This window comes from Sturnira hondurensis, unplaced genomic scaffold (assembly GCF_014824575.4).
Source record: "Sturnira hondurensis isolate 20B ecotype Veracruz unplaced genomic scaffold, ASM1482457v3 Scaffold0023817, whole genome shotgun sequence".
NCBI lineage: Eukaryota > Metazoa > Chordata > Mammalia > Chiroptera > Phyllostomidae > Sturnira > Sturnira hondurensis.
This window is the reverse complement of record NW_028096448.1, coordinates 8,959,240-8,972,309: the sequence shown is the minus strand read 5'-3', so window position 1 is coordinate 8,972,309 and position 13,070 is coordinate 8,959,240. Positions and strand designations below refer to the sequence as shown.

The 13,070-nt window shown below is 39.3% G+C and overlaps 1 protein-coding gene and 1 pseudogene across 2 annotated transcripts in view; both read right to left on the bottom strand.

Moving 5' to 3' along the window:
* The window catches only part of E2F3 (E2F transcription factor 3), a 72,702-nt gene that overhangs the window by 25,916 nt on the left and 33,716 nt on the right, over positions 1-13,070 (bottom strand). The gene's annotated exons all lie outside the window — the stretch shown is intronic.
* On the bottom strand, positions 3,029-3,144 carry LOC118981289 (uncharacterized; annotated as a pseudogene).

Sequence of the window (13,070 nt, the reverse complement as noted above, 5' to 3'; positions counted from 1 at the left end):
GTGGACAAAATGTGTTCATCTGCCATAAAGTATTTAAGCTCTAGTATTTCCTTCGAACTCTACATTTTATAGGTTTTTTTTCCTGGAAATTAAGCAGCAGAGAAAACTGCAATTAAACCACTAACTTAAAAGAGCGTTTCAAATGTGTTCATATTACCAAATTAATATTTTCCTTTTTTAAATAATTGCTAATCTTAAAATGTAGTTATTGACCATAAAAGGGAATTTAAGAATTCTTCTCTTCAGATATGTCCATTTCCAACTTGGAGATTGGCAAAGTATTTCAAATATATTCCAGGATGAGCTGTAATGAAGCTTAGGCTCTAATTCTGCTGCTCAGATGCCTTCCACCATAGTATACTTGAACCTCCCACCCGAGTAAAACTATTTAGTTTATCTCTACTTCTCTTTCTGATTCCTAGTTTTTGGTCTTAAGATTTCACCTCGCTTCAACACCAATGGACTATACCAGAAGTTGACATTTTCTGTAAAAGGCCATGTAGTAAATATTTTAGGCCTCGTGGAACATAGTTCTGTTGTAGCTACTCAATTCTGCTCAAGCAAGAATACATAAATGAATGGGCTTCTCTGTATTTCAATAAAACTTTATTTGCAAAACTTGCAGTGGATCAGATCTGGCCAGCAGGCCAGTTTGTGGACTCAAGGGATGAACCATTACCCTGTAATTATGATTGTTTGTTAAAGGGTATCTATATTGCTCACAACAAATACTAAAACTTTATGAAGTGAGAAAGTCAATCACCTTTTTGGATAATCGAATTACATTTCTGACATACTTTGTGTTATGTGTAAGGACTAGAAACAAGCACTAAAAATAAAAGCAAATTTAAACTATCCATTTGAATAGCTGCACCTCATCCTATCCATAGAAAACGAAGATAATTAAACACATGGAGATACTTCTTTTTATGACAATGACCCATAGTTAAAAAGATACCGTGTTTTGCCACATATAAAGTGCTCCCATGTCTAACCTGCACCCACATTTCTGGCCCAAGCTTTCAGGGAGAAAAAACACCCCAAACACCTTCTGTTTTAATTTTTTTATTCAATTATTTATTTATTTGTATGTAGAAACAAACCGAATATCATATTCCAGGGTATTATTTTGTAGATGGGTATTGTTGCTTTCTATAGCTACACTTATAATGCTTAAGCATAAATAAAAGAATTAAAAACATTTATATAGATACAGTATTAGTACCACCATGTATAACGTGCATCTTTACTTTTCCCTCAAAATTTGGGCAAAATTGTGCATTATGTATGGCAAAATGTATAGCAAAATACGTTAGTTTATAGGTGCAATGAAAAGCTATAAAGAAAGACTTACTACGGGTTCATCAATTCAGAGAGTAGTAATTCAATTGCTTCATTCTTAGTATCCCCCCAAATCACTTTCTGTCAGTCACTTTCTCCCATTGAGGTGTTATCCACACATCAGGTTACCGAACAGTCACTTTAGAACCTAGTTGCTAAAATGGCTTGCAGCAGAGGGCTAGCAGTGCAGGCCCAGAAAAGGAACACGTGTGTCATTAACCCTCTGGCTCTCAGGGACAGGGCACTTGCTGCTGGCGGATGTAGTTTCACCAACTACCTGCTGGTGCAGGAGCGTGCTAAAAGGACTCCAAGAAGTAAGAATATTCTTGCAAGACTTATGAACTTAAGAACTAATTACCTACTTTAAGAAATACAAAGAACTTAATCTCATATGTAATTTGAAAGCCAAAAAATGCTGCTTTCCTGCTCACTCAACTTTCACTTACTGGCAACTTCAATTCCTACATCTGAGGGTAAGGAGTTTCAGGGCTGCAGTACAATAAGGAAGAATCTAGGAGGAGGCCAATAAACTCCCTGAGTAGAGAAGGTGGAGGTGAGAATTCTAGATACTTTGATTTAGAATTCTGACAGACCACTGGAAAGGAGAAAATTGTTCAGCGAGAGAACCTTGGACATCTGCAGGACCTCGAGAATGCAGCAGTGTATTAATCAGTACAATACATGTGAGAAAACTACTCAAGGTCAGGAGAAATAAATACCTGAAAAGGAAGAGAAAACAGTGCGTAGAGTTTCTACCGGGCTTGAAATAAAAGACATATTATTCAGACAACTATTCCTACGAGTCAGACAGGAAGAAGAAAACAAACCTCAAATCCTTGTTATTTATACGGCACAGGCTAGAGTACCCCAGAAGGGTGTTTTTTCATTAGTGAGGCAAAAGTAGCTCTAGAATAAATACTGCTCTCATACTGTCTACCAAAGCAAGACTTCAAAGACAAAACTGTTTCCAAGAACCATAGCTGCATCTCAGACCACAATTCAAGAATAACCACAGAAGTACAGAAATGTCTAGCACCGAACAATGACCATCATCTAACCAAAAATTACCAGGCTTCCAAAGAAGCATGAAAATATGATCCATATTCAGAGAAAAATCTGTCAAAACTAACCTAGAACCAATAAAAATATAAGAACACATAAAAGAGCTAATGTAATTGTACTCCTTATGTTCAAAAGGTTAGGTAGAGACATAGATGATATAAACCTGGATTCAAGAAGCTCAACGAATCCCAAACATAAACACACATAAAACTACACCAAAGTATATCACAATCAAACTGCTCAAAATCAGTGACAAAGAGAGACAATCTTAAAAGCAGCCAGGGGTCAGCTAGGGGGCAGGGTGGGGTGGGGATGTTACAAAGAAATAAAAATGATAGATTTAATTTGTAACAGTGTAGCTAAAAGAGTGTAGCAACATCTTTAAAAGTACTGAAAGAAACTGTCAAACTAGAATTCTATACCGAGCACGAATATCTTTCTAAGATAGTAACAAAATCCAAGGCAAAACAGACTTTTTAGAGATATAAAAGCTGAAGAATTCTTCACCGGCAGGCCTTGCACTAGAAAAAATATTAAAAGAAGCTCTTCAAGCAGAAGGAAATGCCAGTGGAGATATGGAGCTATTCAAAGCAATTAAGAGCATTAGAAATGGAAACTACATAGGTAAAAGGTGAGCCCTGCACACATTTACTTGAATTTGCATGTCCTCTTTGTGCAGGGGCCACGCTAACCTTCTTCGTAGAGTCCCGGTTTTAGTATGTGTGCTGCCAAAGTGAGCACCCCACCTTCCACATTTAAACCTCTTTAAAAGATGACTGTCTAAGCAAAAATAATAAATTGTATTGTGGAGTTCCTAACAAATGTATAAGATATGTAACAGTAATAACATAATGCCAAAGAGGTGAAAAATGAAAGCATATTAAAAATAAGTGGTTCAATTTTAAGCAGACATAAGGATGAATAGGGGAAGCGAAAAGAGCCAAGAATAAACAAGGCAATTTTGAAGAAAAATGATTTGGTAGAGAGACTTGCCTTACCAGATATCTAGATTTTTACTGTAAAACTGCAGTAATTACAGAGAGATGCAAATTAAAACCACAATGAGATATCACCTCACACCTGTCAAAATGGCTATCATCAAAAGTAAACAAACAACTCTCAGTGAGGATATGGAGAAAGGGGAACCTTGCATACTACTGGTGGGAATGCAGACTGGTACAGCCACTGTGGAAAACAATATGGAGTTACTTCAAAAAATTAAAAATGAAACTTGATTCCACTTCTGGGAATTTAACCAAAGGAACCCAAAAACTAATTTGAAAGAACATAAGCACCCCTATGGTCACTGAAGCATTATTTAATAATCACCAAGATTTGGAAGCAGCCCAATTGTCCATCAGCACATAAGTGGATAAAACAGCCATGGTACATTCACACAATAGAATACTACTCAGTCATAAAAAAAGAAGAAAATCTTACCCTTTGCAACAGCAAGGTTGGACCTGGTGAACATTATGCTAAGTGAAATCTAATGAACAAACTGAATTAATAAGCAAAATAGAGACAGACTCATAGATGGAGCAGACCAACAGCTCTGGGGTGGGGAGGGGGCTTAGGGTGGAGGGATCAAGCAAAAAATAAGACGAGAAAGAAGTCACAGACACAGAAAATACTGTGGTGATTGTTGGTGGGGGGGGGGGTTGGAGGTGGAAGAGGGTATGGGGGGGATAGGTGGTAATGGAAAAAAAACTCCACTACTACAGTAATTAGTGAAATGTATACCAGCACAGGATTAGGCAAATAGACTGAGGCTAGAATAGAAAATCCCGAACAACTCCACACACACATGTAAACATCACATAGCGCAAATGGGACAGTGCAGATCACTGGAAAGGATGGACTAGCTAATAAATGGTTCTGGGACAATTGTTTATCTGAGAAGAAAAATATAACTGTATTCCTTCTTCAACCAACCCAAAATTTAACTCCAGACCTAAATAAAGTTTTGCTCCAACCTTTAAAGCTAAAGTTATGAAAAGAAACAAGAAAATACTTGACTTCATGGGAGAGGGCTTCTGAAAACAGAGAAGCACAATCATACATGCAAAAAACTGTATTAAAATTAACTGTGGTCATCAAAAGACCACAATGAAATTATGAGGCCAAGCCGCAGACTTGGAGAGAATATGTGCAATGCAATCCTTGGAATTATCATCCAGAATAGACGACAAATTAGTAGAGACCGGCAAGAAAGGGGCACAGGACCCAAGAGAAAAATAGCTAAGAGATGGGAATTAGGCAATTTCCAGGAGAGGTTAGTAAATGCTCAAAATATTAAAATATGTATTCAGGGAATGTAAATTAAAATAACTTTTTCATACTTATCAGATTGGTAAGAATTGCAAAGTCTAGAAAGACCAAGTACTGAAAACATGCGAAACTGTTACACCCTGCCACTGGGATGATGGAGGGACCCCTTTGGAGAAATATTTCATCGGTATTTAGTGAAAACTAACTCCTCAGTCTGCACGTAAATTCTTATACATATGCACAAGGAGACGTGAACAGAATTTACAGAGTAGCATTACATTAGTATTGGACCATGGTAATCAACGTAGATGAATCATACAATACTGAGTAAAAAAAGTATCTAAGAATGTACATGGTATCCATGCCATTGAATAGCACAGAATAATACACATGTAGCAAAATAATACATGCATAAATACTTATATAGAAAAGTACGGAAATATAAGAAAATATAGAGGAAAAAGTGAACATACAATTGGGGAAGGAAACAACAATCTTTAACTGTATCGTTAATGTCATTACAAGGTGCTATTCTATTAAAAATACATGATGGAAGAGCCTCCGTTATTCTAATGGTCCAAAGAAGCATCCTGTTCCTGGGGAACAGATTACTTAAAATGTACTACACAAACAAAGAAAACACAAGTGTGTTCCCTTTGTAATGACAGAATTTTACCAACAGGCCTTTTTTTTTTTTTTTTTGAGAAATCCCCTAGGGTTTACAGAAGATAGAATGGAATCTGGAAAGGGAGTCAAGTAATACCGATAACACATGAACCAGTTCTAAGACTGGTTCTAAGAATGTTCAGAAGTGAACATTCTTAAAAGAAACAACAAAGAACAGAAATCTGTCTCCAAACGGACACTAGTGAGCTTCCTAAGGCGAGTAGGTGCGTAAGTGGTTGGGGAGGTGTCACTGAGAGGCAGGGTGAACCAGCAAGCTGTTTAGTTGCAGTGATTCCCCCAGCAGTACTGTGTGACCGAGGATTTACAGACCCCTCGGTCTGGACACCCTGAAGGGAATCCTCTCATTTTTGATCTTCAGGGCAAAAGAATATAGCCATCAAATTAGAAAAGGCACAAGTCCCTGAAAAGGAGTCAAATTCCTCCACTCCTACATTGTGCAATTTTATGACATGTGTAAGGTTTTGACACAGGAACTGGACTTGAAGTCCCTGTTAATGGGCCAACATTCTGATAGAGAGCATGATTCAGAAGCCTCTCACCCACTAAAGATTCAGAACAAGGTCTTATCTTTTTTTCTACTTCATAATGAGCCACTGCCTTTGAGGTACGCACACGCGCGCGCGCGCGCGCACACACACACACACACACACACACACACAAATGAAACAAAAACCTACGACAGTGATCGTTAATGCATACATATGAAATTGTGTTCATTTTCAAACGCACATAAAAATCTTGAAAACATACTAGGAATAAATGTTATGAAGATGTGGAACAGAACAGTAGTGATACAACAGCTCTGAAAAATATACAAACTTGACACTGAACTCACTGAACTAAGAAAAATGTTCTTTAATGAGTTTTTTGGGGGGAAACTAATATGTTGTATAGGAAAGGAATGATGATAATGCTAACCTTTATTAATGACAAAAATCAATAACAAACTATGAAGTTTATCAATCTCCATCAGCTCAGAGATTACAGGAAAAGCGACCTTTTATTTGGACAGAACTTTAGATGTGGAACAAATGAGGCTCTCATAGGGGCAATGGTGAGTGGCGGGAACAGCTATGTTACTCCACTGATAGCCTGTTCCCTTTGTTCTACAGCGGGGTTTTTTCCTAACCCACTTCTCTCTTCACTACCTCTAGCCTGCATACCTTACCACAATTCTAGGCACCGGCCGTTACCTCAATAGATATGGTCAATGGGAGACTAAGGATCTTTAAAAGTACTCTAGTTGGACCCGTTACTTTGGAGAACAATTTCTTCCTAGTCTGTAATTAACCCCCGATGTAGGCAAGGGGAACGAGCGAAGGAGAAACACCCTCTTCATCTCTGAAGCTCCACACACATCGGATCCTCCCACTGCTCTCCTCCCACGGGTTCTCATTCTGGGAATCTCATCTGTGGGCAAATGAGTCCACAAACCTGAAGGGCATTGCTTTTCTTGATGAATCACCCTGAGCGAACTTCAGAGAAGTCTGTGTGAGGTCTTACCTGAGAATTCACCAGAGGGTCCTATTACCAGTGTTAACTTTTTTTGCAATGCATCATTACAAATGCAAAGTAAGTACCTGGTAACAAACAAAACAAAAAAACAAAAAACCCCTGTGTGATAAATAAAACTTCATGATCCCTACAAATCAATTAAAGCTTACAGATCTGAGACTGTTAGAACTTTATAAATTAATTGACAAATCCAAAAAAACCTGTTCGTTTTATTAAACATGGTTATTGAATTTTGCTATTATTTTGGCACTTTTTTCAACTAATGGACTGACATTAACGTTTCACAAAATCTGTTTCTGTTTGTATTCATACATTGCATTGTTCACTAAAATATGTGTGTGTGTGGCCAGCCACTTCATATAAAAAGCAAGGAAGAAAATAGGCAGAACCATTTTTTGAATCACAATTTAGGAAAATGATCTTTATGATGTTCTCAGAGTGGTAATTCTTTTTCTCACTTTTCAAAATATAACAAAAAATTCTTTCACTGTGAGACTGTGAAGAATGGCAAGAAAACTTGGCCAAGTAACAGAGCTTTCCAGGGTCTCGGTTTCCTCATTTGTGCAAAATGTTTAGAACTAGAAAATTCACTGGATTACTTTCTAGGACCTGAATGAATGCCTGAGAGCATCGCTGTGCCTCACCTCCCCATCAAGTTTACCATTAAAAACAATTTCCCCCCCTCTTTTATTGATTTCAGAGAGAGGGTAAGGAAGGGAGAAAGACAAGGAGAAAAACGTGAGAGAGAAATATCAATTCTTTGCCCGTTGTATGCGCCCCGACTAGGGACTGAACATGCAGCCCAGGCATGTGCCCTGACCGGGAATTGAACCTGTGACCTTTCCGTTTGTGGGACTGCACTCAACTAATTGAGCCACACTGGCCAGGGTATGAGTTCACTGCCTGTCCTCTTGTGCTGCCATCCCTGAGCAACACTGCCTGCCTAAGTGTGCACTGACCAAACCTGACAAACACTAAATTCACCAAGAATTTTAGTTAGATTACAGTTAATAACAGGCAGGGAAAATACACTTCAAACACCATATAGAACCCTAAGCAAAAGTTTAACCTGAAAAGTCTCTTTTCTGTGGACTTAGCCAAACATACGAGATCTTCTCCTGACCCTTTCACTGTTAAACAGGAGGAGTGGCTTACCTCAGCCACTGGTCATTTCCTGAGCTCTCTCCCCCGGGTTCCTAAGGTTCGGATCTAGAGTCGCCTGGAGTTGTAAAAGGGATGACAAAATTCCCTCCTGTCCCCACCCTATTCCCACACTGTTTATGACCAAATGGAACCTTTGTCAGAGCAGTAGGGACACCCTGCCCCAGGGCCAATGTGAAAGAATGTTCACTCTATTAGGAGCAGGGCCCTGTCTCCAGGGAAAGCACGATGTGTGGAAAGGTTTGTGCTCAACCCTCAGCTCCCCTTTCAGGCAACTGTGACTGGCTACAGGGAAAACTGCACAGCATGGTCAACTAATAAAATGATGGACTTCTGGGGGGACTGTCAACTGCTGCTGTGGACAGAGCGGTATCTGATGGACCAGACGGCAGGAGAAGGTCTAAAAAGGACCACGGCTTTCCCAGGAGCTCTCTGAGATAGAAGCTTCTGGAGATCCAAGGTTCCAAAGGGGGGATGAATCAAAGTGCAAAGTGCATCAAAGCAGAGACACTGGGAAAGTCTAACAATTGACCCTTATTGGTACTTGGTCACTTTCCCTGCACCCAACATATTCAGCAGGCTGTCACTACGGAACAGAGGATGCAGAGAGAAAGACATGCTGCTGCACAGATCTTTCAAAAGATGAGAAAGTCATGTAAAAAGGAGGCAAATGAAGTTTCAAGCAAGTTGCAATTGAAGTACAAGTTTCTTATTCTGATTATATTTGGCATCTTCAGAACCACATTCTTGCATGTTGTAGTCCTGTTATAAAGTCTTTTTTTTTTTTAAACCAAAATGACATTAAAGGAAACACACAAGTTTTGGTTCCCAAACATGAACACACACTGAGATCGAGCGGGAAATTTCGAACTTCCCACGCCTGCACCCTGGCCACGATATATTGTGTTATAGGAGTGTGGTCTGGGTGGCAGAATTTTAAGAAGCTATGTGGCTGATTCTAAGATCCAGCAAAGTTTTAGAACCACGGCTCTGAGCTGGTTGGCAAATAGACTCAGAAGATACTACTGTTTACAGGAAGTATGCCTTATCCTGCCAAGCATAAGCACAATTATGGTGTGGCAAACATTCATCAGAAGTGAATATGATTCTGTTCTGCTATCAAATTATTTTTAAAGGCAGAGGGGCAAGGGACAAGAAGGAACAATGATGCTTTTGTAGGGTAAGGGAAGTTTTCAATGCTCCTAAACTTCCTAGCATATTATAAAAACCAGTTTTGCTGGTTTTTTATTATATGACAAAGGGAAGCACTGACCCAATCGGCAGAATTCTGGATGTAAGATGTACTAGTCCAAAGCACTAGTGAGATATCTTTGTGACTCCTGGAAAAATCCAGAAGCTTTCTACTCTAAGAATACCACTGTCAAAGAATAGACATTGTCACTTCCTGCTCGTCTTTACATTCTTCCATGTCAAGATAAGGACTAAACTTATCCAGCTAGAGGGCAGCACTCTGAAGTTGCAATTTTCCATTGAAGGATTAAATATAACTTGTAAGGTCATGAGCCTCAAACTTGAGCCTCCTCAGAATCACCTACAGGGCCCATTAAATGCAGATTGCTAGGTTCCCCTCAACAGGACCACTGATTCTGTAGGTCAAGGACGGGACTTTCTGACAAGTTCTGGGAGGCAGCTGCTTCTGGTGTGGGGACCAGAACTGTTCTAAGGGCTCACGAATGGCAACCTCTTTGAGTAACTAGAAAGTTACTCACCTGGCTGGTGTAGCTCAGTGGACTGAGCACGGGCCTGCAAACCAGAGTATCGCGGTTCGATTCCCAGTCAGGGCACATGCCTGGGTTGCAGGCCAGTTCCCAGCAGGGGATGCATGAGAAGCAACCATACATTGATATTTCTCCCCCTCTCTCCTTCCCTTCCCCTCTAAAGATAAATAAATAATTTTTTTTAAAAAAGAAAATTACTCAAAGCCTGCTTTAGGTTTTGTGATAAAGAGACGATTTACTTTGACAGAAATGAAGCATTGTCTTCAGATAAATCTTGAGATTTACATCACGAGACAAAATTTTATCATGGCTCTAGAGAGGAGCAGGTGGGTTCAGTTAACTCCATTCATTCGAATACTCATGAGTAAACATTACCCTTGGAGGGGAGGGTGGAAGAGCTGCCACCTACAAGTCAAAAAAGGAGGACCTAAGCATTTCCCCCTCAAAACTTGACCCAGGGTTTCTGTTTCATAAGGGAATAGTGGGAATTTTTCATTTACCAAATGTTTAGTTTATAACGTGGCTTTAAATGGGGGTAAAGTTGGGCTTTTTCACTAAGGAGTTAGGTCAACTGAGTACCGTCTGGGAAAAAAATAAAGTTGAATCTATACTTTAGAGAAGAACAATGTAAGTCTCAAATGGAGCAAATATTTAAATGTAAAATAACACAGAAAATCTGCAAAAAAGAGGGGGTCAGTTTCTAGGTGTGTCTGTGGAAAAGGGATAATGGAGGATGCCTCCTGCGACTCAAAATCTGGAAGCCATAAAAAAATGAAAAAACAAAGCACTACATGAAAATTAACTTCTATATGGGGCAAACAAAAAACTTCAAATATTAAACAAAATGCTAAATTGAGAAAAATATTTGGAGGTCATGTCATGGACTTAGAGCTAATTAATCACCCTATTAATAAAGAGCCCGCCAATCAATAAGAAAAAAAGAACAATAACCCAATAGTAAAGCAGATGAAGTACAGGGACATGGTTTGCCAAAAAGGAAACACAAATGGCCTTTAAAAGTAGGTGATGACCGACCTCAAACTTCTCTAAGAAGGCATGCAAATTTAAACCAGATCAAGATACTATATTTTGCATATCAGATTGGCAAAGATCTGAAAGGGTGATAACCCACGCTGAAGCTCTCCAAAGTTGCTGGTGGGAGTACAAAATAAAATGAGCCCCAGCAAAGGCAAGCGGTATCACAAGTACCTGTGCACGTTCACTGTGGTCAAATTCTAAGTTTCCTTGTAGGAAACTACCCTGCACGTGTATGAAGTGATGCTCATGCAATTTTGTTCAGAGTAGTAGAAGACTGAAAGACTCTAAGGGCCTATTCATTCAAGATTGGTTGAATAACTATGACATATCCATAGGATGGAATATCATACAGCTTGAAAAATAGTATGAGGCAGTACTGCATATTCTAACATGGAAAGCTTATTAAATTATTTGATAATTGTGAGAACAGGGTACAGAATAGGGCATAGTTGTTATACTTTCTAAGGATAGGAAAAGGAAAACTATTTTTCAAAAATTCAAAAAAACTAATAGAAATGATGACTATAAAAAGCATAGGAGGGTGGGGAGGATGGGAACTGGCCCGAGAGTGAGATTTTTGAGTATATCTTCATATAAAACTTCTATGGTAATTGATATGAAAATCAAATAGCAGAAGTATACAAAAATAAGAAAACTTTGTTATATATCAAATTTTTTCCTTTTAGATGTTTTTTAGCACAATTCAAAGCCAAATTTAAAAAAAGTACTTAGTAAATAAACACGAATGAAGTGGTGCTAGGCCAAAGTCACTGACCTCCAGGGGGCCAGACATGAGATGGCAAAGTCCACTCAGCAGGCGAGGGCTTTTCAGAACAACACTTACTACAGCGGGTCTCTGAAGATGAGACGCCAGGCTTTTAGTTTTACCGGATCATTCAATTTCTATAAATACTCTCTTCCAATTAAGCCAATGAATTTACATTTCTTTGCAGCCCATGCTTTTAAGACAAGCTCAGATGTTTTGCCACAGAATGTTTTTCATTCTGCAGCAATCTCTCCCACCTTTGTTTTAATAAATAAACAATCAACATAAGCACCTAATTAAACACTTCAGGAATATAAAATTTTCTAGACGAGACAAGAAATACAATCTACCCTTCCCCCCATCTCTCAAAATGTGTGCTTCATCTAACTAGAAATGAGGAAAGGTCAGGTATTGCACAAAGCACATCACATGCAGTCTTCAAGTAAGTCTTACTGACCTAGGGGTTTAGTGCCTCCCTGTGCACCTACATGTTTCCTAGAATACCTTATTTTAAAATCATCCCCCTATGCTCAGACTCTTGCTACATAACACATACAAATTCAATATAAACTTCATTTAACATTTATATCACTTAAAAAAAAAGACAAATGCATTTAACTTACTCTGGGTACATGTCAACTCACCAGTTACATTTCTACAATTGTCTGTCATATATCAAGGAAAGAAAACAAGTCTGTTGACCTCTCCTGTACGACTTTCGTTGCCAGGAATTTACAGGAGGGTATTTACCAGCAAGCACAGTAACACGCCAGTCGGCACAGCACTCCTTGGAGAGCTGATTATCGCTTCTCTGGAGATGCTTCTAAGCTATGCATGGAGAACACTCATAACAACCAAACCAAAAAAGCCTACTACACAAACTAGGTTCTCAGCACCCGTGGCTCAGTTTCTAAAAGCAGCACCTGTAATCTACATGGGAAAAAGAATGGGTTGGATGCGTGAAAAACCTTTCACATCAATTCCCAGGAAGGAAATTTGAGTAAAACCACATCCACATGCCACCAGGAAGCAGAGTAGAAAGACCCAGGGGGCAAGGTATCAAGAAGGGCCAGTTTTCTGGTCCTCATTCTGTCCCTAACTCACAGTGTGACCCTGCGCAAGTCAATGTCCCTTGTCCCTGCCTGGGCCTCCACTTGCTCGTCTCCGAAAAGCGGCGGCGGTGGAGCTTGAGGCCTCACCAAGCTCTTTCCCAGCACTCGTGAGGGGAGCCTGGAATCTAACGCTACCACTCGAAAACCCTATTTATTGGCAAGAATAAATTATGGCAGTAATTGTGGGTTCTTCTGTTGGTGAGTGCTTACAATTAATGAATGAATGTGCTGCAGTCCACCTCGTGGACAAAATGACTGCACAACCTAACACTTTAGATTTTCTGACTCCTGATTATATAGTAGTCTCTGCACAAGATGACATGAGATAAAAATAACTTCTCTAGTCCATCCCATCCCCTACACATAGAAGCTGGATCA